Genomic DNA, 5814 nt, shown 5'->3' with positions numbered 1-5814 from the left:
AAAAAGATCGAGTTTACGTATACAAGAATATCACCGGACGATATAACATAATCGAGAAGACCACCGCTTTTGTGAGTTTGGCTTTTGACGTGTTGGATTAGACCAAACTCTCCAAAAATCAAGAGCCGTGAAGCATCATTGTTGGCATTCAAATAAATGTTGAAATCGCTTAAGAGAAGAGTTCTTTTTAAACGCAATTTTTTCATCTTTCAGAAAGATTATAAAACTATCAATAAACAACCTGACAAAGTACTCGTTAATTAACAAGAAATTAATTGCCTGAAAGTTCAACGTTGCGCATCATTTTTCTAAGAGCTCTGACGATTGACTTTCAATATCCTCAAACTGAACAATTGATCTGCAGAAAAAACAAATTCCTTCGCGCCTTTTATTGAGTCATGGTGCACTGTGAAATTTGAAACCAGAAAACAATTTTGTTGCAAAAGGAAAATATTATCCATTTAATTTCTAATCCATGATTTGACCCATATTCCAATATCTATCTCATTTATTTGCAATAAAACATTTAGTTCTGTTTCCATTCACGATCTGGCTTGATCAGATAGAATCTTGATACGGTGAAATTTTCAAGCCGAAATTCCAGTGACTTGAGTTTTTCATCTTCAAACTTAAAAACACTATAATATAACTTGAGCTGTGAATCCGCTCTTGAAATTTGACAAATATGAAGGAAATCAAAGCCGTTTGTTTCACAGTATTCGTTCATTTCTGAGACACAGATATGTTGGCTAAGTCCTCTGACATAGGTATGATGGGACGGCGCTTGGGAGGTATTTTAACGCCCGGTATTACCATTGTGTTCGTATTGGTAACAGTCTTTAATTCCTTAGAAGGTCTTGGCTTTCGCTGTGTTTTTTCTATAGTCAGATCGTCGGCTTACCTTTTTTGGTACTTGATGCACTTTATAACTCAAAATGATGCCATTTTGGGCTCTCAGAATCCCCGTTTTAGCTGCTGTAAGAAACGAAAAATTTGGCTTTTCGTAGCTATTTCTTTTTGAAGTAAAGAAATCTCGGGTATAAGAGCATCAGCGCACTCCATTTTTGCTCAATTGCAGAAATTCTGTTAAGTACCGACAGCTCTGCAGCGAAAGTTCATTCCACTATTATTTGTCATTCCACTAAAAAAGTCATTCCACTATTATTTGAACTGTTCGTACGGCCTGGACACGCAAGGCAGACGTAAACGTTTTTACATTTAACACAATGGATGCCAACTCCGGCACTGCATTGCTGTACACAATTTTCACAAAGCCGTTCAGGGGGTGGTGGCGTTGGTATTGATGCCAATTTTCAGAGGAATAAAAAAAAATGGGGATCAAACGAGTTCACCCACAAGGGGCTCGAAGTATTGCGGTACAGAGGATTTGATGTACACGGAATAATTTTGATAAATAAACCACATATTTGAATGTAATTATTAAAGGTCAAGCAAACGGAACAAGCAGATGAGTAAAACTCTAACGCCAAATTTTAGAACTGAAAACTGTCCAATGTGGAGAGGAAAAAGTTCTTCGAATAAATTAAGCTAAAGGAATTAATCAAGCAGAAGCGGAGAAACCTCAGGCCAAAAGCTAGAAAAACCGAATCGAGATGTTTGTCCCTGATACAAACTGTTTCGCCGGAATCTAAAAAAAGCTCCCTTAATAGGAGCTACCCAAACAAATTCCGGCCTCTTATTACTCAATAAATAACCACAATCACGAGCTGAACCAAAATTATAAAAAAACCTCCCCGTTGCAAAATGGAGACTGTTTAAAGATTTTATTACACTAATTAGGCTAAAAAGTAATAAAATTTTTTAAAGAAAAACGTTACCATAAAGAAAAACTCTTGACGAAGCATTTTACGCGCTTTGTTGTGCAACGACAGTGAGAGACACGGCTTTCATTCAATTCTACGACAGCCCTGATCATTGTGCGAACAATTTAACAACCAAAAACATGAGTACTCAAACCAAACAATATCTTCACAACTTGAAGAGCTACGGATCTGCTGCTGATTTTGGTGGCCTCAAAGATCCCTTGAACAGTTTATTTTTTGCATTGGCGTTTTTCTCAAACATCAACATTTGTATTGAATTGTATAAGAGTTTCGACAACGCGGTAAACCTTCTTGTACCAACCAGAACAAGACACCGACAAAATTTGCCTCCTCGATTACCCTCGCAACATCTTTACTGCTGAAAAACACTTAAGACTCAAAGACGGTTTTTGATATCAAAATCAACAAGCCACCAACGAGAAAGAATTATATTTCTCAAGAACAATTTTGCAGAAGCATGTGAGGAAGACAGAAGGGTATACCACGAAAAGTTTTTAGGAACCCGCAACAACATGCCATCTTCAAGCACTTTAAGAGTCTTAAGAGAAAATCAAGCCTACCCTACGATGGAATACGGCAACCGAACCAGTCAAAACGACTTTCCAAAAACAGAAAAAATAATATTTTTAATTAGATGAATGTTTTCCCCTAACAAGCACTTCAAATTCCAAGAATTTCCTGTTAGAGACTCTACGCTAACAAACGTTGACATACCCAAATCCAAAAGGTTCACAAAGCGCTTGACGAAGGTACTTTTAAAGAAATTGTTGCCTACTACGCTGACTTCTCAAAAAACCTCGGGTAAGGTGACTTTGATTTGAATTACCATGCAAATTAGCGGAAATCGGCGTCGGAGGATGCCTGCCGGAGGTCTTATTTGACAACCTGAGAAACCGGAAGTAATTTGTGAGTGTTTAAAATTTCGGCAAGCAGATGAAATATGTTAGTTGTGGTGTACCTCAAGGGTCCCTAATAGGGCCATTGTTGTTTTGTAGATTCCTTAACGGTCTACCCGAGGCCATAATTCGCAGCGAAACACATCTTTTTGCGGAGGGTCTCAAAATTCATTCAATCAACCGCAATCCAGTTCAAATTCAGAGAGGCCTGCATTCCACCGAAAACTGGGTTAGCTCGAACAAAATGGAGTTTGCTCTTGACAAATAAGTCAATTTCACACTCCGTGGTGATAGTCACTCCTTCAATCTCTTCGGCGTAGTGCTGAATAGTCAAAAAATATTGATAGATTTACAAATCCTAGTGACCTCAGACCTAAAATGGAACACTCACATCAACAAATGGGTAGCCAAAGCAAACAGCGTCCTTTATTAACTACGAAGAAACATTGCCTAAAGTCTGAGCTTCAGAGTTATAAATTGCCTCTACAGGTCACTGATACTGGCAATTCTCCTTTCTGTCATCCAATGCGTATACCTGTCAAAGCTGAATGTTTACATTTCGATAAGTTTGAAAAGAAAGTAGTGAAATGGATCTGTGGAACTGGCTCATACGTTCAATAGTTCACAATGCTGATTAACCTCCGGCTACCGATGTACATACAGACGCTAAATTTGTTGTTACTTTCACAGCTCTCAAAAAACCAGAAAAACAGCGCCGAGCTACTACAAACACGGGATTTGTCATCACGATCCAATGAACTGTTCGAGTTACCAAAGAACAGGAGAGAAAAAACGTGAAACGAGTTTGCCTTCCGGACATCTTGACTGGCCAACAACGTAAACCACTTGATTGCATTAAGCACATATACTTCACTCAAGAAGCGAATTATAATGCTCCTCTGGAAAATTGTTTAGACTAAATTGAACAATAATCTGCACATCGCAGCTTGCATGCAACTGCCAAAACTGCAAAAAAGGGGACAATTTTCTAAACTATATATTTGCGATAAATGTCCTTCAGCTTTGGTGCAGAGACTTTACCACAACAAACAACAACAACAACAATCACGCAAATTTGTTCAGAAAAATCATAGTCGGCTTTGTTCGGAAGTATATCGAGGAAGAAAAGTTCAAGCAACTCAAAGCAGCGCAACAACGACAGTAGCTTGGGGCGTTCAAGTGTCTCTTTATATTTTTTGGCTGATGGGTAGCTCATAATCCACATGGTAGTTGTTCCTTGTAGCCTTTCTAGCGCTTTCATATCTCTCTCACTGGCGAAACATCCAAACTTGGGATGCGTATACAACAACTGGAACAACGTAGCCAGTATAGGCTTTCAGTTTAGTTTTCCAGGTTGCGTTGTTTGAGATATATTTTAAGAAACAGAATGCCCGCCAGGCTTTGTTGAGACAAGTGTTGCAGTTCAAACTCACTTTAGATTAGTGTTCATCAGAACAAAAAAGTGCCGTCGGTTTTGAGCTGAGGCTAGAGTTGTTCCATTGAGGCTATCCTCAAAACTTCCTCGGAGGCTCCGACTAGCACATTTTTTGGCATTGAGATTCATGTTGTCTCCCATACTCCAGTTGCTGATTTGATTAATGCCATGTTGTCATTGTGCTGCTAATTTTGAAGTTAGTTTAAGGTCGTTTTCTTATGCAAAGAGAGTGGTCAAGGTAATTATTTACATTACACAGGTTGTTCACAAACATTAAAGAACAAGTGACCCAGTATAGAACCATGTGGAACACACTGGTGACAGGAATGTAAGGAAATGAGTCTTTACTTATCTTTACGCGTTCAAGTCTCTGCAACAAGTAACTACCTATCTTGTCAGTAGTGTTGCTCCTAGTCTCTGTTGGAACAATTTGTCGACAAACCATTGATGAGGAACTGATTCGAAAGCCTTTCCAAAATTGAGATACAGGACCGGTAATTCGTTGTTTTCTTAAGAATAATAGTTTTTTTTAAAAAATGTTAACAATGAGGAGGAGTTGTGGTACTGCCGAGCAGTTCTCTCGGAAACCCAACTGTGCATTGTTTAATTTGGTGGAAAAGAAATTGCATATTTTGTTACACAACTCTTTCAAAAACTGTGGATATGTTCCAAAGCAAGCTGATTGGTCGATATTGTATACGGTCAGATTGATCTTCATCCAAGAAAATTAGACTGACATCGGTCTAATCGGTGAATTTCTTTTACAGCTGTGGACATTTGCCTTTGATTATGGAAGTTTGCGAAATAGTCATTAAGACTGACAGACAATGGTTATTTTTCAAAATTATGTTGCCAATCTTATCGAGCCCAGTATTTTTCGTTACGTTTAGGGAGATGAGGAGAGATTGGACTTACTTTTTGGAGATCCTAAGAGCATTCAATTGAGCAGCATAAACGTCTTGGTCTGCAGTGAGCGGGTGACTTTGAGTGAAGAAAGTTGCAAAAAATTGGATGAATATTTTACCTTTTTTTCTATCATCTGCAGTTGTTTCGTTTTTGCATTGCATTGTAATTGGATCTCTTTGCCGATTTTGAATGCTTCTTAAGTACTTCTGTATGCCGGAAAACCATCGAGTCTTGGAAGTTTTCTCTTCAAATATGGCTTAGTAGTCCTCAACTGCCCTCCTGACCTTCTTTTTTTTATTTTTTGAGCTTTAGTAACCGCGAGAGTGTCTGATTTCGATCCACTTTCCGCCTTTGGGTGTTAGTTTGCTTCATCAGGTGTGAAGTCCCCTTGCTTGCCCATGTGGAAGACTGCTTGATGCCTTGTTACAAGTGAAATGATTTTCTTGATATGATCATTGATCCAGTGGTACAACTGATTGGCTAGCTTGACATTACTGAAGCAAAAAAGCTAGAAGGAGTCCTTGGAAGTTGCATTTGAGAAGCTGGTTGAGTCTGTTTTCTCGCAAGCATATTGAAGTACCATTAGGAGAATTTTGCGAATTTTTTACTCCTCAAGCATGGATCGTATTGCTACGTGCTGGGAGCAATTCTTGTTATCTAATAAGTACTGAGTTGCAAGAGTGTGGTCTAGAGTACAGAAGAGGAAAACTTTGGGTTTGTTGACTAAAACAAC

The sequence above is a fragment of the Convolutriloba macropyga genome, chromosome 1 (genome assembly GCF_964194025.1).
Source record: "Convolutriloba macropyga chromosome 1, txConMacr16.3, whole genome shotgun sequence".
Lineage (NCBI taxonomy): Eukaryota > Metazoa > Xenacoelomorpha > Acoela > Convolutidae > Convolutriloba > Convolutriloba macropyga.
This window is presented reverse-complemented; position numbering follows the sequence as displayed.